Source organism: Somniosus microcephalus, chromosome 7 (genome assembly GCF_052327205.1).
Source record: "Somniosus microcephalus isolate GS21.2 chromosome 7, FLI_Smic_1.0, whole genome shotgun sequence".
NCBI lineage: Eukaryota > Metazoa > Chordata > Chondrichthyes > Squaliformes > Somniosidae > Somniosus > Somniosus microcephalus.
This window is the reverse complement of record NC_140993.1, coordinates 54,591,356-54,615,330: the sequence shown is the minus strand read 5'-3', so window position 1 is coordinate 54,615,330 and position 23,975 is coordinate 54,591,356. Positions and strand designations below refer to the sequence as shown.

The following is a 23,975-nucleotide window of genomic DNA, read 5'->3' as shown; positions in this document are numbered from 1 at the left end:
GCTTTGGGACATCGCAAAGATGTGAAAGATGCTATATAAATTCAAGTTCTTTCTTCTGCATCTTTTAATAGCTTCATTAAAGTTTTTAGCTTCATGGTCTCTGGCGGTCTCAAAAGCCTATTTTTTTTCCCCATTAGAACAGTTGAAGGAAATCACACATTCTGATCACGTGCATTTAACAGAAAGTCCCAGTTATCACTCCCTTTAAGTAGAAGGGCCTGTATCTCCCTTCTTCCTGTAATGAACTGAAAAGTTTTTTTTAGGCCAGGGGTGGGGGCAGAGAGTGGGTGGTGAATATCAACGGGGATTCTCCCGCTTGTCCTCTTTTGGAAAAGCCACGGAAGCCCCAGAAAATTATTTTTACCTTGTTTTTCCAGGGTTTCTGCAGCTCTTCCTCTTCAAGAAGGGTAGCAGGGATAAACCAGGGAATTACAGGCCAGTGAGTCTAACATCTGTGGTGGGGAAATTATTGGAAAAAATTCTGAGGGACAAAATTAATCTCCACTTGGAGAGGCAAGGATTAATCGGGGATAGTCAGCATGGCTTTGTCAAGGGTAAATCATGTCTAACAAATCTGATCGAATTTTTCGAGGGGGTGACTAGTGGGGTGGATGAGGGAAATGCTGTGGATGTGGTTTACATGGACTTCAGTAAAGCTTTTGACAAAGTCCCGCATAGGAGACTGGTCAAGAAGGTAAGAGCCCATGGGATCCAGGGTGCCTTGGCGCGTTGGATCCTAAACTGGCTGAGTGGCAGGAGGCAGAGGGTGATGGTCGAAGGTTGCTTTTGTGACTGGAAGCCTGTGTCCAGTGGGGTACCTCAGGGATCGGTGCTGGGTCCCTTATTGTTTGTGATCTACATAAATGATTTGGATGAGAATGTAAAAGGTATGATCAGTAAGTTCGCAGATGACACGAAAATTGGTGGGGTGGTAAATTGCGAGGAGGAAAGCCTCCGGCTACAGGACGATATAAACGGGTTGGTCAGATGGGCGGAAAAGTGGCAAATGGAATTTAACCCTGAAAAGTGCGAGGTGATGCATTTTGGACAGACAAATAAGGCAAGGGAATACACAATGAGTGGTAGGACCCTAGGAAGTACAGAGGGACCTTGGTGTATATGTACATAGATCCCTGAAGGCAGCGGAGCAGGTAGATAAGGTGGTTAAAAAGGCATATGGGATACTTGCCTTCATTAGCCGAGGCATAGAATATAAGAGCAGGGAGGTTATGATGGAGCTGTACAAAACGCTGGTGAGGCCACAGCTGGAGTACTGTGTGCAGTTCTGGTCGCCTCACTATAGGAAGGATGTGATTGCTTTGGAGAGGGTGCAGAGAAGATTCACCAGGATGTTACCTGGGATGGAGCGCCTCAGCTATGAAGAGAGGCTGGACAGGCTGGAGTTGTTTTCCTTGGAGCAGAGAAGGCTGAGGGGGGACCTGATTGAGGTGTACAAAATAATGAGGGGCATAGATAGGGTAGATAAAGAGGAACTTTTCCCCTTAGTGGGGGGGTCAATAACAAGGGGGCATAGATTCAGGGTAAGGGGCAGGAGATTTAGAGGGGATTTGAGGAGGAACTTTTTCACCCAGAGGGTGGTTGGAATGTGGAACTCAATGCCTGAAAGGGTGGTGGAGGCAGGAACCCTCACAACATTCAAGAAGCATTTGGATGAGCACTTGAAATGCCATTGCATACAAGGCTATGGACCAAATGCTGGAAAATGGGATTAGACTGGACAGGGATGGATGGGCGGCGCAGACACGATGGGCCGAAGGGCCTCTTTCTGTGCTGTAAAACTCTATGAGATGAGGAGAACCCGGCGGAAATTCACCCATTTTGGTTTTCGCCCCCACCAAAGACTTTAAAACAAATAGGTGATTGAATTCTAAAAGTTTACTTTCGGCAATATTCACTGTTTACCTAACCAAAATCTGTGATTGGCAGCACATGATTTCTTATATTAACATTTAGAATACAAAACAAAAACTGTATCAAAAATAATTTTTCCATGGGGAAAAATATTTTATTTCAAATTATTTAAACCTAATGAAAATCAATTTGAATTATTTGCTTTCTGCTAATAGGTTACTATTCATCTCAAATATAGCAAGCCCTCCTTTCTTCATTTTAGCTCCAAATTCAGTTTAAAAATTCTCTTCCGGGAAAGACAGCAAATCATTTATTGTATAAGCAATGAACTTTTGAGGGGCACTATTTGTTTATGAAAATCTATGGTAATTAAGTGTGTATAGAGTCCAGAGACACACAATGCTTTAAAGGCAGGAACTGGCTGCATGACGGCAGCTGCAGACAAGTTTGGGGAAGGTGGCCAAAGATATCTCAATTAACTGTCCATGTTCACTGACAGTACCTCACCCACATGGCTATTATTTATGGGTAAACCCGACCACAACCGAGCCCGATTCTGTCCCCAGCTCCACCAACTTCAATGTTTAGCAGAGGTCGCTGGATAGCACAGGAACAGGAGCCCTGGCCAATTTTCCTTACCATGAGGCACTGATGACAACTAGAACACCCTTACTGATTCCAGCAGAGATCATCTCATCACAAGAGAGTTAAACCTGGGCTCTAGGGCTTAGTAAGCTACCACTTACCTAGCTGAGCCATTAGCAGGGCTTAATATGTTTCATTGTAAAGTTTAAAAAGGCAGCAAGGCCAAATGTGGTTAAAATGCTATTGAGTTAGCTTTGAAGTGATTCCACCATAGACTAAATAATAAGCAATCTGTTTCAGTAATTAGTACGCACTTCACATCCATGGTGTTGGGAGAGCAGGTAAGGTGTGTGGGATCCATTCACTTAACTTGTGAAAATTTGTAATATAGAGGGTCTTTGGTAATAATTTGCATATATTTCATACATCAAGGTGTAATAGATCAATGAGATCAATAAGATAATGAAATGTTGAAAAGTTAGATTTTACAACAGTTTATATGAAAGGTTTCTCGCTCCATGGTTTCCACACATTCAACAATGGCATAATTTATTAACTGCCAAGTGCTTTCCTTTGTATGTAGGAATGCAGAACGCTGATTACTGTAGCAGCTGGAGAGTGCCCATTGAATCAGGATCTGTAGTTGTATCATTTACATCAACAGTTTTGAAATGTGTGTGTTGGGGTCCCCCTGCACATACTGGCATTCTCCAGGGAAGATCTCGTCCTAACTTCTGAAAGACAATGTTAACATCTGAAAGGAAAACAGTGCAATCATTTCAGAAAATGTTTATTAGTGTATGACAACAGAATACAGAAAAAACATTTCAGATGCTGCTTGTACATGGTACACCCAGCTCCAAAAAGACAGAAATTTGTGGACTCCAGTTTGAAAATTTACAGCAAATTCCATTGGCATATGTAAAATACTCAAATCACACAACCATCATACTGTAAATGGACAAATATTAGCCCAAAGAACATTTTACACAACCAAAACCAGTAATTTCACTCAAGATTTTATGGTGAATTGCTGGATTCATTAAAAGCGAAATCTGAAAATGCTGGAAACACTCAGGTGGTCAGTCAGCACCCGTGGAGGGAACAGACAAGTTTACATTTCAGGCATGGATCTTTATATAAATACTGGATTCATTACCTAGGCAGTTAAGAATACATTTCCTGTTGTACAGAATTTGTCACTTCAAGTCGTAGATCAAGCTAAACTCGCACCTAATGCAGAGTGATTGGGTCGTTAACATTTGATAGAGTAGAACAAATGAGGTGCGCTAAAAATTGCAATTTTGTCTGGCTGGATATATTTTTATAATCTAAAGGTTCATCTTGCTCCGATCACGTTTCTGTAACATGCAAGATAGCTGCAAGCATACAGGCACTATTATGGCTGCTTAGCTGGATGCTTCTGTCAGTTTGATTAAATAAAGGGTCTGTTGACTTAAATCTAAATTATCACCACAATCCTTTTGAGAGGACTATTTCTGTAAGTGTGAAACCTTCTGTGAGTTGATAAATATGCCAAGGGTGCATCTTAAAAAGTGCTTACAGCATGCATTTTAGTATTGTATTTTGCAGTAATTTGCTGAAATGCATCCTGCTAACTTCATCTAGGTAAACAGTCTTAGATGCGATTGTTGTGCTGTTTATGAACAACTGCATTGTTCATAAACTGGTTTGGGATCCCACATCAAAATAAATTTGCGCTTGAAAACAAAGGCTACACTGCAGAGGGGAATCAATAAACCCACTGAAAACTGGAAAAGTGACATTTTTAAAGACGGTGCAGCTTAAAGAAACTCAGTGGCTCTACTAGAAGAGAGCTGCATTAAGCAAACTGACACAAAATTGATTTTCAATGCTGTGCTGTATTGATAGTCCTTTGTGCTCAAAGTATTTGCTTAGCAATAATGATGCTTCAGTGTATTTTGTTTTTTAATTTGCAAATTATACTCTAGCAATTTTAGCTTGTACCTGTGTGGTGACATTCAGTCTAGGAAAGGGCATGGAATTACCTATGCAAAGTTCAGTGTGCAGTTTCCTACAAATTGATTAACTATTAGACTTGGGTTGCACAACATCTGCAAAGAGGGAATATGGGAGATGTATCCTTCCCATTTACACATGGGCAAGATCGCCTCATTGTATACACTGTATAACAGTTAAGAAAATATTCATTTTAAGCACCAGTGATAATGGGGTGCTTAAGAAGTTTGCCTGTTTGTCATTAGTTTGGTCAGGATTTAAATGCATTAAGGTTTAAATTCCCAGGGACCCAATTGTTGGCATGTGTACTGAAATTCAACAATGCCAATTTCCTGACCCTCAGTGCTGTATTTACCAAGCAATCAAACCTGCCCCTTTACAGGAAAGTGACATCTATAAACAGTGAGTACCATTACCAGCATGTCTAGGCACAAAATCTGCATGTAAACTGTCATGTTGCTGGTCACTGCAGCTTGTCCATCCAGTTCCTTTCTTGTATTTTTGAGTCCACACCTAGTCCTTCAGAGCTGGGGGGGGGGGGGGGATGCAAAAAACATAGATCAATCATATTACAAAAATACAATCATATCCTGGAGACATTTCCAGTTCTGGAAATTTATACATCTGTAGTGTCAAAGTAGTGAAAGTTGAACTCTGGCTGTAGTAAGTTGGCATTTTGCGTTTTCTTCTTCTTGCCTCCACTTTCTCTCCTCTCGCAAAGATGGTGACACTTGCTGGCATACAAGAGCCAGAAGTACTCCAGCATCTAACTCAAGGTCAGAGCCCAAACAGCCTCAGAAGGTTATTGACTGCAAAGGCATGATTCAGTTCTCAATGTCAAGCAGTAGATAGTCATCAGGATTTAGAATCTGGTGAATTTTTCTTCTCCTCTCCCCCCACCCTACCAATCCAAAGGCTCGAAGGCCAATTTTATCAGCCTTACTTCTGCGGAGATCAGCATAAACAATCGTTAAACCTGGGACCATTCTGGTCTGTACCCCTCAGTAACACATTAGGTACCACAATAACCCACTAATCATCAGGACAATACAAATGGTATTTTTACAGGGGCATAAAATGCTACATTTTCTTACAAATTATATAACTGCTAATATTAAAGATTAACCCCCAGCTTTCAGGAAATGCACTTTATAAAAAAAGTCACTACAGTATATGCTATTCGCTCTGGTATGCAAAGTATTTCCAGTTGTTTGACTTTCAGATCCCGCAAAGGTTCCACGTTCATGTCAGTTATAGCATAGTGGAAGGCCTGCTCAGGACACATTCTGGCCAGCTCCAGAGCAACGGAGTTATTCCAGCCCACTAAAATTAAACTGTACTAGGTTCTGCTCGTCTAAATTATTGAAATCATGAACGCCACAGCTCAGTTAAAAGCCAAATAGTTTAGTGTTTGCTTCACACAGGCCCAACAGTATGTTACTACGGCAATAAAATCATTTTTAGGAGCATGATACAACACATTTAATCCTGCTATTTTCAAGGAACTTCCCTCTCCCTGTTCAGGTAACAATGCCCCTTTTTAGTTTCCTGTTAATTCATTGCAGTTGAGCTGGTTTCAAATTTGAGAGATAAAATCTAGCAGGTTTTACATAGCACAGCGCACTCCATATACAGAACAACAAACAAATTTTGGGTCTAAAAACGTACTGACACCACAGTTTAAATGACTTGTATTTTAGTTGTTGGGAAGAAGAGCGGAAGGGGTGGGAGAAAGAAAGGATTTCTTAATTCTCAGCCCATCGCCACCTCAATGGTAATGTACTTCTTTAATCCCAAAATACTATCAACTCTATAATATAGATAATAAAATTACAAAATTCTCTTTTATAAAAAAAAAGTTCAATATTTTTCAAACTCTTCCCTTAACCTTTCCAGGTTTGTATAAATTGTAAAGCGTGCCAACCATTACAAACCTCCTCCAGATATCTTCTCCAAAGGCATTCTTCATGTAAAAAGTTGCTGTTCCAAGCCAGTTAGAGTAAACAACCTTCTCTCAGCCCCTTTTTCTTGTTACAGCTGAGTGTAGGATGTTTACAGTGCCTGGAGCTCAGCTGCACACGGTCAAGCTCTCGCTGGCACTGAAATGTACAGGAACCAGAACATTATCATTCAAATGCCTTGTGTGACTAGAAATGATTAGTTTTCTTCATAAACTTGCACGACCCACACAGGATTTGAAAGCTAGACTGGTCTATACCTGCCAATAGTACAATCTAAAGGTTTCATTACAGGTAGTGTGCCTGTGGTTTTTGATAGCTTCACATTACTTCACTGCAGGAGACTTCAAGGCTAAATCATACAATCTACAAATACCAGTTAATGCTTTAATCCAAATCAAATGGCTTTGCTAATGAACGGAGAAGATAATTAAAACTTTTTATACAATATATACACTAAATTACTTTTCATAAAAGTTGTTTTTTACTCCTTTCCCCCCCCCTCTCCTCCCCTTGAAGGGGCTAACTCTGGAGGTATTGGCAGCATGCCAGCACACTGACACCAAGTAAACATTCTTCACATGATAAGCCACATCAGACGTCGCTGGAAGACTATTTGATTGTGAAGAGAAGCCCGAGTCAGCAGGCGCCATCAGAGATCATGTGGTAACCTTGGCTAATATTTCCACCCTGTAGCTCAGACCATAGAGGCCAATTTGAGGACCCCTACTGCCAGTTAACTCAACAATGACCAGGATCAAACCTGGCTCCTTCTGGTTTGTATAGCCATGTACCACACCTCAACACTTTAACCCACCAAGGCATTAGTGAAGTATTATAGTTCATGCAACAGATGGCAAACACAACTGCAGGGCTAAAGCACCAGGGAACTAAGACAAATGGCATCACAGTGCATTGATACTGAAGTCTGCTGACAATAATAAATTAGCTGGCATGACAAACTGCAAGAAAAAATGCATAAGAACATACAGGTTGGCAGCGAGGTGGGAGATGCAGGTCAAAGCAGAAATATAATGAAGTACATTTTAGGAAAAGACAAAAGGCAGTAATGAAAGGAACTACGGAGGGTAAACACCAACATTATTACACAACACCAGGTTATAGTCCAACAGCTTTATTTGAAATCACAAGCTTTCGGAGCACTGCTCCTTCTTCAGGTGAAGTGGAGAAATGCATAAAGACACAGCTTATATAGTCAGAGAATCATGTCAGATGTAAGCTATATAAGCTGTGTCTTTATGCATTTCTCCACTTCACCTGAAGAAGGAGCAGCGCTCCGAAAGCTTGTGATTTCAAATAAAGCTGTTGGACTATAACCTGGTGTTGTGTGACTTTTTACATTTGTCCACCCCAGTCCAACTCCGGCATCTCCACACCATGACCAACATTATTGGTTGGGCCAAATGGGTTTGTGAACAAACTTCTCGTTACTGGAGTAGAATGGGCCTGTATTCTCTGGAGTTTAGCTGAACAAAAGGTGATCGGATATTTTACACTAGTCAGAGGGCTTGACCGGGCAGATGCGGAGAGGCTGTTTCCCCTGGCTGGAGAGCCTAGAACTTGGGGTCATAGTCTCAGGATAAGGGGTTGGCCATTTAGGACCGAGATGAGGAGAAATTTCTTCACTTAGAAGATTGTGAATCTTTGGAATTCTCTAACCCAGAGAGCTTTAGATTTTGTCATTGAGTATAGTTAAGGCTGAGATCGATAGATTTTTGGGCACTAAGGGATATGGGGACAGGGCAGGAAAGTGGAGTTGAGGTGGAAGGTCAGTCATGATCTTATTGAATGGTGGAGCAGGCTCGAGGGGCTGTATGGCCCACTCCTGCTCCAATTTCTGATGCTCCTAGAAAGTAGAACATAAATAGCAAGACTCAGTGATGGGAACAGAAATCTGGGGGGAGGGAAACGATGCATAAATCTTTAAAAGCTGGACTGGAATGTTTTGTGGACACCAGGAATAATATAATTTAGTTTAGTTTCCCTTTGTTTTGTTCAAAGTTATTAAAAAAAAAGGGAGTGCAGGTTAAAAAAGGTCAGGGAGTTCTGGGTTTTATATACAGGGGCGTTGAATATAAAAGCAAATGGCACCTGTACAAAATATTGGATAAGCCACAGTTGAGTATTATACGCATTTTTGGGCACCCCATATTGGAAGGGTATTAGAATCGCTGAAAAGGTATTGCGAAGATTCACTAGAATGATACCAGGAATGAGCATAATGCTCAAGAAGGCAGACTTGGAAAATGTTTTATTTCTCCCACTGGAAGAGAGAAGATCTAATAGAAGTTTCCAAAACTGAAAGATTTTCGAGCAGATACATGGTGAATAATTGTTCACTGGCTGGTGAATTGGTAACAAGGAAGCTTGGACTGAGATAGGTCAATAGAACAATGAAAATTAGAAGTTTTTCCAGAGAATTATTAGAACAGAAAAAAAATATTTTCAGGATGTGGGCATCACTGGCAGGCTGGCATTTATTGCCCATCCTTGGCTGTACCAAGAACATGGTGGTGGCCTTCTTGAACTACTGCCATACGTGTGGTGACTGTGTTCCCACTATGCTCGTAGTGTCTGAATGGCTTGCTAGACCACGTCAAAGTTGACCATGCTGGTGTGGGACTGGAATCACATTTAGGCCAGATTGGTTTCCTTTCCTTAAGGACGTTAATGAACCAGGTTTCCTTTCATAAAAGGACGTTAATAAACCAGTTGGATTTTTAAAAGACAATCAAAGCTTCAGTCATTTTTTACTGCGCCCCTTTTAAAATTGTGCCATTTAGTTCATATTGCCTCTCCTTATGCTTCCTACCAAAATGGATCACTTCACACTTCTTTTGCATTAAATTTCATCTGACATGTGTCTGCCCATTTTACCAGTCTGCATGTCCTCCTGAAGTCTGTTACTATCCTCCTTATTGTTTAATACATTGCAGAGTTTTGAATAATCTGCAAACTTTAAAATTATGCCGTGTATACCCAGGTCCAGGTCATTAATATATATCAAAAAGAGCAGTAGTCCTAATACCAACCCCTAGGGAACACCACTGTATACTTCCTTCCAGTCTGAAAAATAACCACACTGCTACTCTCTGTCCCTTGGCCAATTTTGCATCCTTGTTGCCACGGACCCTTTAATCACATGGGCTTTAATTTTGCTAACAAGTTTATTATGTGGTACTTTGTCAAACACCTTTTGAAAGTCAAGTGCACTACCCTCATCAACCCTCTCCGTTACTTCATCAAAGACCTTGATTAAGTTAGTCAAATATGATTTGTCTTTAATAAATCTGTGCTCACTTTCATTTATTAGCCCATTCTTTTCCAAATGCCAACTAATTTTGTCCTGGATTATTGTCTCAAAGTTTCCCCACTACTGACGTTAGTTTGACTGGCCTGTAATTGCTTGGTTTATTCCCCCTCCCCCCTTTTTAAACAGTGTTGTAGCATTTGCAATCTTCCAGTCCTCTGGCACCACCCCCATATCGAAGGAGGATTAGAAGCCCGTGGCCAGAGCCTCCACAATTTTCACCCTTACTTCCCTCAGCAACCTAGGATGCATCCCATCTGGACCGGGTGATTTTTCTACTTTGAGGACTGCCAACCTTTTAAGTACATCCTCTTTTATCTATTTTCATCCTATCCAATATTGCTACTGCTTCCTCCTTTATTGTTACATTAGCAGCAATGTACCCGCTAATTTTTTTGGGTGCGCAGTCCTTTGAACGGGCCGCGTGGCCAATTCAAATTTCTGCACATGCATGGTTTTTCCATTGTGAAGCCACTGAGCTGCCTGCGCAAGACTTCGAGCACTGCGTGGCCACGCAGCTTAACAGATATATTGATTGGCAACATCCTCTTCTCTAGTGAAGACAAATGCAAAGTACTCATTTACTACCTCAGCCATGCCCTCTGCCTCCACAAGATGATCTTTTTGGTCCCTAATCAGCCCCACCCTTCCTTTGACTATTTGTGTTTATTAAAAGACTTTTGGGTTCCTTTTTATGTTAGCCGTTAATCTATTCTCATGCTCTATCATTTCCTTTTTTAGATCTCCTCTCTACTTCCTACATTCAGATTGGTTCTCTACTGTATTATGAATCTTACAATTGTCATGATACTCCTTTTTTAGTCATCCAGAAAGCTCTAGCTTTGGATGCATTTTTTCCCCCCTTGTGGAAATGTGCCTATTCGGTACCCAAACCATCTCTCTGAAGCCCTCCCATTGTTCAATTACTGTATTGCCTGCCAACTTTTGATTCCAATAGACCTGGGCCAGATCCCTTTTCAGTTATCCCTGCTCCAGTTAAGTATTTTTGCACTTGATTGTGCAGTGTCATTTTCCATAACTAGTCTAAACCTGATATTATGATCACTATTCCCCAAATGCTCTCCCACTAAAACATGCTCCACTTCATTCCCTAGACTCAATCCAGCACTGCTTCCTTCCTCATTGGGCTGGAAACATACTTATTCAAGCTTGTACACATTTCAGGAATTCCTCCCCCTCTTTGCCCTTTACACGGTTACTATCCCAGTCTATATTAGGACAATTGAAGTCTCCCATCATCACTACTTTGTAATTCTTGCAACCTTCTGTAATTTGTCTTTAAATTTGCTTCTCTATCTCCCTCCCACTATTTGGTGGCCTATAGTATACACCCAGTAGTAGAATAGCTCCTCTGTTGTTCCTTAATTCTAACCAAATAGACTCCGTCTTTGGCCTCTCAACTACATCATCCCTCTCCAGTGTTATAATAGTTTCTTTGATCAATACTGTCACCCCCTCCTATTTTTCCTTCCCCATCTTTCCCGAATACTTTGTAGCCAGTAATATTTTCCCAATCCTCCCCTTCTTTGAGCCAGTCGTTACGTGCAAGTCAACTACTTATCAATCTACAAAGTCTTACATCGCTCCCAGCATTACTGGCAGAAACTACTTTGTGTGTGTTAGTATCAAATTAGAGATGTTGAGAGATGTTAAGTATTGTAGCTACATACACCAGTCAGAAGAATCATTTCAGAAACTGCAAAACAGGTCTCATGTTTCTCAGGCTCCCCTCAAAAAAATCTCAAAAATGCTTGTGTTAAATAAATCATACTCAACACATGGAAAGGCAAATTTAAAAGGGCACTCACTACTGAATCAAGTTACTAGATTGTGATTGGGAGTGAAAGGATGTGCCATTCAGCTGAGAGCTGTGTTTAAATTTAAAACTGTTGCAGCTTGGCCCAGTACCAAACACCTTTTAATTGCTGTCTCACATGATGCAATGGAAAAATGAAAAACTGAATCCAAAATCTACAAAGGAACAGTACTATCTAATCCAACAGTAATGAATCATGTGCGCACAATTCCAGATTTTTAGTCTATCTGAACCTCACATCAAATGAGCTGCACTGGTAGGGAGCAACAGAAGTGATCAATCATTGAAATCCATCTGACTGAACTAGAAGAAAAAGGCAACGGAGGCTAGACGGCATTTTGATTCTCGGATTCTCACTGTCATATAGATGCTGCTAATGTTGCAAGTATGGACAATAGGTTATTCTACCACGAGGGCCATCATAGCCGAGCACTTTCCAGCAGGTAGTCACTAGAATCAGGAACCCGGGCTGATTTTTTTCCTCCCCAAACTAGGGATGGAAAATTGCAACATCCCAAGGAGTTAGCTTTCTTCCTATTGGGCCACAAAACTTCCAAAAATCAGACAAAAATTTAGATTCTAGGCAGAGAATCATGGATATATCTTGAAGTAGTTCTAAGGCTGTTATCGCATAGGGGTCAATTAAGTCAAAGGGAGTTTAAAAATATTCTAATTGTAAGTTAATTGAGAATGTTGAGCAACTCCCATCATTTTCAAGAATGTAGGTTTGGATGTAGCCGGTGGTCGCAAACATCTGACTGAAAGCTGGAGAAACCATTTTACAGCTTCCAGTCGGGGATGTTTACAGCAACAGACTACAATTGTATTATCATAGGAGACCCAACGGCAACAGTATTGTCAAGTATTTTAGTGAAGCAGAACAATGGTGTACGCAACGTTCATGCTATATCTATTTAAATTGTGGAAAATATTCAGCAATACAATGACTAATTTTGGCTCCTCGGTGCCACATTTGGTTTAAATGCTACCTTGATGTCGAGGGCAGCATCTCTCACCTCTTCTCCAACATTCAGCTCGTGTCCATTTCGGTCTCATGGCTGTGATTAGGACTCGAAGCAAGTGGTTCTGGCGGAATTCAAAATGAACGTTGGTGAGCAGATGTTGCTTGATAACACTATTGATGATTGAGAAGAGCCTGATAGAGTGGTAATTGGCTGGGTTAGATTTGTCCGGTTTTATTGTAGATAGGACAAACCTGGGAAATCTTTTCACATTGTTGAGTAGATGCCAGCAGCAGGCAGCATTTTTATCATTTCAGGAAAAAAAAATTAAGAGCACAGAAAGATTGTCAGAATCAAAAGGAATGGAATGTGCAACATTGACCACTTGGAATAAAAATGTAGTTGCAACCAAATCTGGAGTGAGCATTTCATTTGCAATATCCAATTGTCTTCACTTCCCACCCATTTATTTACAAAAATGTAAATAGCCAGTAATTCCTAGATTCGACATCACAGGGCAACATCTCAAAATTATGTATCACACGAATACTGAGAACACACAAGGGTTCTGACAAATGCATGGCAATAATTCAGTCTAAATCCACTCACCTTTTCCTCTGTACCCAATATCCTGGATAGGAACTGAACGGATTAAATAATCTTTTGGTCTAAATTTAATAAAGTACAGTTGACTACAACTCTAACTACAAATTCAAACATCTAAACAGCTTCCACAAGGAGAAAAGAAAGTAAAATTACAGATTTAAAAAGGATTTTTCTTCCCTTGTACCGGAAGTTACAATTAGCAAGGAGACTGCACGGGACTGATTTCCATGTAAACAGGCAGGACATTCTTGCCAATACTGTCCAGCAGATTTCGCAGGTCTTACCAGGCCTGGCCAGCAAATCCAACTACACTCTTGGGTGACTACTCTTGGGTAGTTCGCATACTGACTTGTAAATTTGAAATATTTAAAAATATCCAGTTTGTTTTAAACTTAGAGCCTTCAATACAGACTTCCCTTTTCTCACTGGTTTATCTTCTCTCCCATTATATATACACTCTACACCAATTAACATTTCTAATGCGATGGATAAGTATTCCCCTTTGATTGCCTGGTTTTGCCATGGTCTCTGAACCAGGCAATCTTCCAAGTCTAATACAATAGCAAAATACTGCGGATGCTGGAAATCTGAAATAACAATAGAAAACGCTGGAAAAAACTCAGCAGGCCAGGCAGCATCCATGGAGAGAGAGACAGAGTTAACGTTTCAGGTCGAAGACTTTTCGTCAGAACTGGAAAAAAGCAGGAAATGGAACAGATTTTAAAGCAAGTTTAGGGGCTGGGAAATGGGGGAGGGGATGAAAGAACAAACGGGAAGGTCTGTGATAGGATGGAAGGCAGGAGAAGTAAAGAGGCATTAAGAGATATTCAAGGCAAAAGGAGATGGTAATGGGACAGGTTAAGAAACAAAGGATGGCTCTAGATGAAGTGTGAATTGCGCTGGCAGAATGAAAGACAGCTGCCATGTGGGAGGGAAGAAAAAGGCACAAACAAAAAGTGTGGATAAAAAATATATATATGATAGGGGCCGAGGTTATGATCTGAAATTGTTGAACTCTATGTTGAGCCCAGAGGGCTGTAGAGTGCCTAATCGAAAGATGAGGTGCTGTTCTTCGAGCTTACGCTGAGCTTCCGTGCAGATGATACAAAGATGGGATGGAAAGTAGTGAGTGAGGAGGACATAAAAAACCTGCAAGGGGACATAGACAGGCTAAGTAAGTGGGCAGAGATTTGGCAGATGGAATACAATACTGGAAAGTGTGAGGTTATGCACTTTGGCAGGAAAAATCGTGGAGCAAGAGAAACTGGAAAGTACTGTAGTACAAAGGGATCTGGGGGTCCTGGTGCACGAAACTCAAAAAGTTAGTATGCCGGTGCAGCAAGTGATCAAGAAGGCCAATGGAATGTTGGCTTTTATTGCAAGGGGGATGGAGTATAAAAACAGGGAGGTATTGCTGCAGTTGTACAAGGTATTGGTGAGACCACACCTGGAATACTGCATACAGTTTTGGTGTCCATACTTAAGAGGATGTTCCCAATGATGGGTGAAACTAGAACTAGGGGGCATAATCTTAGAATAAGGGGCTGCTCTTTCAAAACTGAGATGAGGAGAAACTGCTTCACTCAGAGGGTGGTAGGTTTGTGGAATTTGCTGCCCCAGAAAGCTGTGGAAACTACATCATTAAATAAATTTAAAACAGAAATAGATAGTTTCCGAGAAGTAAAGGGAATTAAGGGTTACGGGGAGCGGGCAGGAAATTGGACATGAGTCTAGGTTCGGAATGGTCATGGCCCTGTGGGTAGTGGAGCGGGCCCAGGGGCAGTGTAGCCTGGTTCTGCTCCTACTGTGTTCTAATTCTGTGTTGGATTTCAGGAGATGGTTTTATTCCTGTTCCTGGCTGGGGTGGAGATCGCCTTTACAGAAGGTAAGTACTGTAGAAAATATAGGGACAGAGTGATCTCCTGGACGAGTTTCGATCGCCTAGATGGGTCGGAGAGGAATTTCCCAGATTTTTTTCTCCCAAATTGGCCATTGGGTTTATCGCCTCTCCCGGGAGAGCACATGGGTTTGGGTGGATGGAGAGTGATAGAAGATTTGAGGTTAGCATCAGATCAGCCATGATCTTATTGAATGGTGGAGCAGGCTCGAGGGGCTGATTGGCCTACTCCTGCTCCTATTTCTTATGTTCTTAATGCCAGAGCCAGAGTACGGTGAGGTCTGAGTGGGAATAGAGCGGTGAATTAAAGTGACAGGCGACCGGAAGCTCGTGGTCCTCCTTACGGACTGAACGGAGGTGTTCCGCAAAGCAGTCACCCAATCTGCGTTTGGTCTCCCTAATGTAGAGGAGACCACATCGTGAGCAGCGAATACAGTATACTAAATTGCAAGAAGTACAAGTAAATCGCTGTTTCACCTAGAAGGGGTGTTTGGGCCCTGGACAGTGGGAAGGGGGGGGGGGGGGGGGGGGAGGTATAAGGGCAGGTGTTGCATCTCCTTTGCTTGCACGGGAAGGTGCCGGGCGAAGGGGAAAGGGTGCTGGGGGGGTGATAGAGGAGTGGACCAGGGTGTCCAAACACCTCTTCCAGGTGAAACAGCGATTTACTTGTACTTCTTGCAATTTAGTATACTGTATTCGCTGCTCACGATGTGATAGGAGCTCAAAGTAAAGGAAGTAGGCAAGCAAAAGGGTTTAAACTTTACTTTTTTTACTCAACGTAAATTTCCCCTTTACCAAAACAAAGCGAAATTAAAAGGAGAGAAATAGACGCAAGCAGAATTCAAGTTTTTTTAAAACAAATTCTGTTAGTGCATATTTTGGTTCTGCAAAGTAATTAGAACTGTAATAACGCTACTCATATTGCAATAGCTTCATTGCCACTCTAGAACTTGAGCTCACAATTTAAGCTAAAACTTCAGTGTAATACTGAGAAAATGCTGCATTATTGGAAGTCCCATAATTCAGATGAGATGTTAAACTAAGGTCCCACCTGCCTGTTCCTGTGATTCGGGTAGACATCAAATATTCCATGGTATTATTTGAGGAGGAGGGAGTTCTCCCAACGTTACTTCTTCAATCACCACCACCACCAAAAGATAGATTAACTGGTTACTCAACTCATTTGCTGCTGGCGAGATTTGTGCAAACTGATGCCACATTTGCCTACTTAAACTTCAAAAGTTGCAGTGGTTATGAAACACCATCATCAAGGGCAACTAGGGATGGGCAATAAATGTGGTAGCATAGTGGTTACGTTGCTGGACTAGTAATCCAGAGGCCTGGACTACTGATCTGGAGACGAGAGTTCAAATTCCACCACGGCAGCTGGGGAATTTAAATTCAGTTAATTAAATAAAGCTAGTATCAGTAATGGTGACCATGAAACTATCGGATTGTCGTACAAACCCATCTGGTTCACTAATGTCCTTTAGGGAAGGAAATCTGCCGTCCTTACCCTATGTGACTCCAGACCCACAGCAATGTGGTTCACTCTTAACTGCCCTCTGAAATGGCCTAGCAAACCACTCAGTTGTAAAAAACCGCTACAAAAATCAGTAAGAATAAAACCGGACGGACCACCTGGCATCGACCTCGGCACCAGCTATGGACACAGCACACCCAGCCCAGTCGACCCTGCAAAGTCCTCCTCACTAACATCTGTGGATTTGTCACACACAGAATCATACCTTTCAGCCAATGCCCCAGACTCCTCCATCACCATCCCTGCGTATGTCCTGTCCCACCGGCAAGACAGACCCAGCAGGAGTGGCGGCAGTGGTATACAGTTGGGAAGGAGTGGCCCTGGGAGTCCTCAACATTGACTCTGGACCACATGGAGTCTCATGGCTTCAGGTCAAGCATGGCCAAGGAAATCTCCTGCTGATTACCACTTACCGCCCTCCCTCAGCTAATAAATCATGTTGAACACTTGAAAGAAGCACCAAGAATAGCAAGGGCACAGAATGTTCTCTGGGTGGGGGGCTTCAATGTCTATCACTAAGAGTGGCTCGGTAGCACCACTACTGCCCAAGCTGGCCGAGTTCTGAAGGGCATTGCTGCCAGTCTGGGTCTGCGACAGGTGGTGAGAACACCAACACGAGGGGAAAAACCTACTTTACCTCGTCCTCACCAATCCACCTGCCACAGATGCATCTGTCCATGACAGCATTGGTAGCAGTGACCGCTGCATAGTCATTGTGGAGACGAAGTCCCGTCTTCACACTGAAGACACCCTCCATCGTGCTGTGGCACTACCACCATGCTAAATGGAATAGATTCAGAACAGAACTAGCAGCTCAAAACTGGGCACCAATGAGGCATTGTGGGCCATTAGCAGCAGCAGAATTGTATTCCACCACAATCTGTAACTTCATGGCCTGGCATATCCCTCACTCTACCATCATCATCAAGCCAGGGGAACAACCCTAGTTCAATAGGGAGTGTAGAAGAGTATGCCAGGAGCAGCACCAGGCGTACCTAAAAATGCACTGCCAAGCTGGGGAAGCTGCAACATGCATGCTAAAAAGCAGAAGCAGCATGCTATAGACAGAGCTAAGCGATCCCAAAATCAACGGAACAGATCAAAGCTCTGCAGTCCTGCCACATCCAGTCGTGAATGGTGGTGGACCATTAAACAATTAACGGGAGGGGGAAGCTCCATGAATATCCCCATGCTCAATGATGGTGGAGCCCAGCACGGTGGCATAGTGGTTAGCACTGTTGCCTCACAGCGCCAGAGACCCGGGTTCGAATCCGGCCTCGGGCGACTGTCTGTGTGGAGTTTGCACATTCTCCCCGTGTTTGCGTGGGTTTTCTCCGGGTGCTCCGGTTTCCTCCCACAGTCCAAAGATGTGCGGGTTAGGTTGCTTGGCTATGATAAATTGACCCTTAGTGTTAGGGGGATTAAATACGTGGGGTTACAAGGATAGGGTGGGACATGTGTTGGTGTAGGGGTTACGGGGATCGGGTGGGATATGTGTCGGTGCAGGCTCGATGGGCCGAAATGGCCTCTATCTGCACTGTGGGGTTTCTGTGATTCTGTGATTCTGTGAATGCAAAAGACAAAGCTGAAGCGTTTGCAAGTATCTTCAGCTAAAAGTGCCGTGTGGATGATCCATTTCGGCCTCCTCCGGAGGTTCCAGTCATCAGAAGCCAGTCTTTAGCCAATTCGATTCACTCCATGCAATATCAAGAAACGGCTGAGCGCACTGGATACAGCAAAAACTGTGGGCCCCGACAGCATTCCAGCTTTCATGCCGACAACTTGTGCTCCAGAACTAGCCGCACCTCTAGCCAAGCCATTCCAGTACAGCTATAACACTGGCATTTATCAGACAATGTGGAAAACTGCCCAGGTATGTCCTGTCCACAAAAAGCAGGACAAATCCAATCTAACCAATTTCCGCCGCATTAGTCTACTCTCAATCATCAGCAAAGTGATGGAAGGTGTCGTCAACAGTGCTATCAAGCAACACTTACTCACCAATAACCTGCTCATTGATGTCCAGTTTGGGTTCCGCCAGGATCACTCGGAGCCAGACCTCATTACAGCCTTGGTCCAAACATGGACAAATGAGCTGAATTCCAGAGGTGAGGAAAGCGTGAATGCCCTTTACATCAAGGCAGCATTTGGCAGAGTGTGGCATCAAGGAGCTCCAATAAAACTGAAGTCAATGGGAATCAGGGGGGAAAACTCTTCACTGGCTGGAGTCATACCTAGCACAAAGGAAGATGGTTGTGGTGGCTGGAGGTCAATCATTACAGCCCAAGACATCGCTGCAGGAGTTCCTCAAGTCACTATCCTAGGCTCAACCATCTTCACCTTCTTGGTCAAAGACCTTCCCTCCATCAGAAGGTCAGAAGTTGGGATGTTCGCTGATGACTCTGCAGTATTCAGTGCCATTCACAACTCCTCAGATAATCAAGCAGTCCATGCCCGCATGAAGCAAGACCTGGACGACATTCAGGCTTGGGCTGATAAGTGGCAGGTAACATTCGTGCCACAAGTGCCAGGCAATGACTATTTCCAACAAGCATTACCATCGCCTAATCCCCCACCATCAACATCCTCGGGGTCAACATTGACCAGAAACTTAACTGGACTAGCCACAAATACTGTGGCACCAAGAGCAGTTCAGAGGCTGGGTATTCTGCAGAGTGTGTCTCACCTCTTGACTCCCCAAAGCCTTTCCACCAACGACAACGCACAAGTCAGGAGTGTGATGGAATACTCCCCACTTGCCTGGATGAGTGCAGCTCCAACACCACTCAAGAAGCTCGACACCATCCAAGACAAAGCAGCCCGCTTTATTAGCACCCTATTCATAACCTTCAACATTCACCCCCTCCACCACCAGCGTACCGTGGCTGCAGTGTGTACCATCTACAAGATGCACTGCAGCAACTCGCCAAGGCTTCTTCGGCAACACTTCCCAATCCCACGACCTCTACCACCTAGAAGGACAAGGGCATCAGGCGCATGGTAACACCACCACCTCCAGGTTCTCCTCCAAGTCACACTATCCTGACTTGGAAGTATATTGCCTGCCCTTCATCGTCACTGGGTCAAAATCCTGGAACTCCCTCCCCAACAGCACTGTGGGAGTACCTTCACCAGCAGTTCAAGGCGGTGGCGCACCACCACCTTCTCAAGGGCAAATAGGGATGGGCAATAAGAACATAAGAAAATAGGAGCAGGAGTAGGCCATTCAGCCTCTCGAGCCTGCCCCACCATTCAATAAGATCATGGCTGATCTGATCTTCGCCTCAACACTACATTTACTGGTTCCCCTTTATCCACCCTGCTCGTTACATCTGCTGGCCTAAATGCTGGCCTTGCCAGCGACACCCACATCCCATGAACGAATAAAAAACTCATTCACTAATCAATCTAGTGGCCCAATCTTACTGTAATATTAGTGCTTATTTCAGCATCACAACAGACAAAAACTAAAATAAAACCAGTTAGCAGAACAGAAATTTACCTGGATATGCCAGGAGTGCTAACCTTTCCCGTTAATTACCACTCACCATTATTAACCATGGCAGAATTAAAAGTTCTCTGGAAAGGTCAAAATTTTCCAGATGTGGTTGTGACGATGCACTTTTGTTACATACACAAAACAGCAACTTATTGTAGGCTATGACTGTGTATTGTGTTGAGAACACAATAGGGTAAGACAAAGACTATATCGAAGTCAAATTGAAGAACAGAACTGAAACTTTTATCCATTAGGATAAACAGACATGGCTAACCAAAGTTTCACTTGAGTTTCAGTAAAATGTATTCACCCAGCATGCCAACTCCAATTTAAAGAAAAACTGGTTTTTACTTTTTATTTCCCAATCACCAACCTTCCCTCACTCAAAAGTCTCATTCTTTATCTCTCCAGATTTTAATTTTCTTTCCCACATTCAACCCCAAATCACTCTCTCAACCCTATTAATCTGTGTGTTTCTTTCTTCCCTACCACTTTTGCTGGTTGAATATTTCACACTAATGAAGGCGGAGCTTACCCATATCCTTCAGGAACAGCAAAATTACTCTATAATCATTCGATGTTAGCATAATTACAGTCTTGCTGAGCGTATAGATAAGCACCGTCTTTTGAAGTATAGTCACACTAAATCCATGAAAGCTCTTATTAATTATGTCAACCAACTCTACAGCAGTGGTCTTTAGTCATACAAGCCTACCATCTAAACACTAGCTCCAAAATGAGAAAAGGTGAGTCAAGTCCACTGCTCCAAGAGACCATTTACAACTTGCATTCTCTCCAATTTAATTAATTTCCATCAGAAAGGCAAGAAGTCAGAGATAATTTACAAGAGAAACTACTAACATGGCTCCCAAATCAAAAGATCTAGAATATCAATCTAACATTACCATGTTATTCAACTCGTAACTGGTTGTAGTTGAGGCATTTTCATGGTCCCACCAGTAGTGCCACCGCATTGCTTTGCAGTATCTCGGATTATGTAAAAAAAATAGATGTAGCTGATGTTCAAACATGTCCTTAATCAAATATCCATCACATTCTTCCTACTTCCTGGATCATGGTGCTTCACCATCTCCTAATACAAACAGGTCTTTTCAACGATCTCAAACTGTGCAGCTCCTTACCTTTGGACCATTCTTGCTCAACTAACCTTCCAGGTTTTAAAAACAGCTTGGCATCACCTAAACACTACTACACGATGTATCATAAGCGCCTTCCTGCGTTTTTCAATCTTTATATAGGATTTTTAAAAAATAATTAAGCTCCCTTTTAAAAAGGAATTAAATAAAGCGTTAAATTCTTTTGATTGACTTCTTTCCACTTATTTTCTTCACCGAGGAAAAATAAATACATTTTTGCTCCAGTCATGCTTTAGACTTGTAAACATGAATGTATCATCGAAACGCTAAAAATGAAGTAATCTTCCCTCTTTGCCCCACAACTAAAAAACTGTGATAGGTTTTGTGCTGACTACAAGGAAGTCGCCTGACTAGAGAATAAATTTATATTTGGAGAAAAGAGACAATAATAATTCAAATACATTTGACTTTTTTTTTAAAAAAAAAGGGATTTTCTAGAAATCGCAGAACTCGGCAAATCATTTCGTCCAAGAATTGAGCTTTCACAAGTTTGAGACTACACAATAATAAAAATGATCACCAACCCAAAACAGACAACAGTTTGGGTTTGGGGGGGGAAGATGGAAGGGGAAGAAATAAGCTTGCAACTGCAATTACGTGAATCAGGAAGTGAAGCATTTTCCTGTAGTTATTTGTGATTACCTACATCTCTAGCCTTTTTTAAATTGCTATCTCAATTCATCATCACAAATTGCTTATATCAGTATACCATTAGAGCTATAAGCATCAGTCTGCCTACCAGCACTGTCAGATCCGTGTGTTAATGGAGACACGGAATGCAGGAGTTGATTTAACAAGTGTTTACTGAACAAAGTCTGGAGGTGAACTAACAACACAAGACGCTACACAGGCTTATATACCCGAGTGGTCACTACTGGTACTACAGTATACAGGGGCTTCAAAAACATAGTTCCTCTTAAAGGTACATACACTACAATTCCTCCACTTTTAGATAAATAGTACATAACATTTTAAGTAATCATTAAATAACATTTTTACAAGAATAATATACACATTTGCTGAAGTTAATCAATTACAAATTCAGTCTCTCTGGAGGCTTCCTGACTCGGTCCGGATAACGCCTCAAGGTCGATTCGGCTTCAATGCTAGTGTCGGGTTCATCTGGTTCCAGTATCACCGGATCAGAGGTAGATACTATGGGTATCTCTGCTTCATCACTAGGCGTATAGAGTTGTGGTGTAGGTTGTCCTTTTTTGGATGACTATGATCTGGTCAGCATGGCGCCTTATTATGCCAATCCATTGGTGGCGGGATGGTATGGGGCGGACGTGTAGTGCTTAACCCCATTGTTTTTTTAAGAACTTCCTGAATTCTTCGGACACAAATTGCGGTCCATTATCAGAACACATCTGTTCAGGCAGCCCATTCCTGGCGAATATGGTCCTTAATACTGTGATGGTTTTTTCCGTGGTGGTGGAGGACATCTTTATTACCTCCGGCCACTTGGAGTGTGCATCCACCACGATTAAGAACATTGAGTCCATAAATGGACCAGCAAAGTCGATATGTACCCTTTGCCATGGAGATGAGGGCCACTCCCATGGATGTAGAGGGGCTTGTGGTGGGGCGTTTTGGACCTTCTGGCATCCTAGACAGCTCTTGGTCATTTCTTCGATGTCTCCATCGATACCTGGCCACCACACAAACACTCTGGTTAAGTTCTTCATTTTCACTCCACCCAGATGCCCCTCGTGAAGCTCCTTTAGCACTTTATCCTGGAGTTTGGGTGGAATCACCACTCTGGATCCACACATCAAGGTTCCTCGGCACACTGACAGCTGTTCTCTTCTTTGCGAGAATGCTGGCAACAGTGGTTCGCCATGTGCTGGCCATCCCTTCACCGTTAAATCGTAGACTCGGAGAGTCGGGTCATTTCGCGTTTCCTTTTCAATGGCAGAATTTGTCACCGGTAGACATTCCACTATGATCGAGTGGAATATCTCCACTGGGTCCACTGTAGGCACCTCTTCCACCGTTGGCAACGGTGGGCGCGATAACCCGTCAGCATTCCCATGCTGTTTTGTTCCTTTGTATTCTATGTCATATTGGTGTGCCCCTAGGAAAAGGGACCACCTCTGTAGCCTTTGCGCTGTCATAATGGGAACGCCCTTTTTAGGGTTGAATATGGAGACGAGGGGTTGATGGTCAGTCAACAAGGTAAACTTTTGTCAGTGTAGGTAATGGTTGAATTTCTTCACCCCCCACACCAGGCTGAGTGCCTCCCTGTCGATCTGGGCATAGTTACGCTCAGCTGAGTTCAATGAGCGTGACGCAAAAGCTATCGGCCGCTCCGAGCCATCAGGGAATCTATGCGATAATACCGCTCCCACGCCGTAAGGGGATGCATCGCACGCCAGTCTGATTGGCAGTGATGGGTTGTAATGAGCCAACACTTCCCTGGACGTGATCAAGCCTTTGCATTTATGGAAGGCACGTTTACAGTCTTCGCTCCATTTCCAAACTACTCCCGTTTGTAGCAGTGCGTTAAGCGGGTGCAGAACCGTTGACAAGTTTGGTAAGAATTTATGATAGTAATTTACTAATCCCAGGAACGACCTTAATTGAGAGACATTTTCAGGCGCTGGGGCCTTTACGACCGCTTCAATATTCTCAGGTGACTTATGCAACCCTTCTTCGTTAATGACATGGCCACAATATGATTTGTTTCTGGAAAAATTTGCATTTGGGGCGATTTGCTCGTAGGCC

The 23,975-nt window shown here is 42.8% G+C and overlaps 1 long non-coding RNA gene across 1 annotated transcript in view; it reads right to left on the bottom strand.

Annotated features, from left to right (window-relative positions):
• Nucleotides 1-2,935: 2,935 nt before the first annotated feature.
• Nucleotides 2,936-23,975, bottom strand: part of LOC147114636 (uncharacterized) — a 49,897-nt gene continuing 28,857 nt past the window's right edge. The window contains exons 2-3 of the long non-coding RNA XR_015078970.1: nt 4,875-4,985; nt 2,936-3,211 (exon numbers count right to left, since the gene is read on the bottom strand). This is a non-coding gene — a long non-coding RNA (uncharacterized LOC147114636). The remainder of the gene's footprint in view (nt 3,212-4,874; nt 4,986-23,975) is intronic.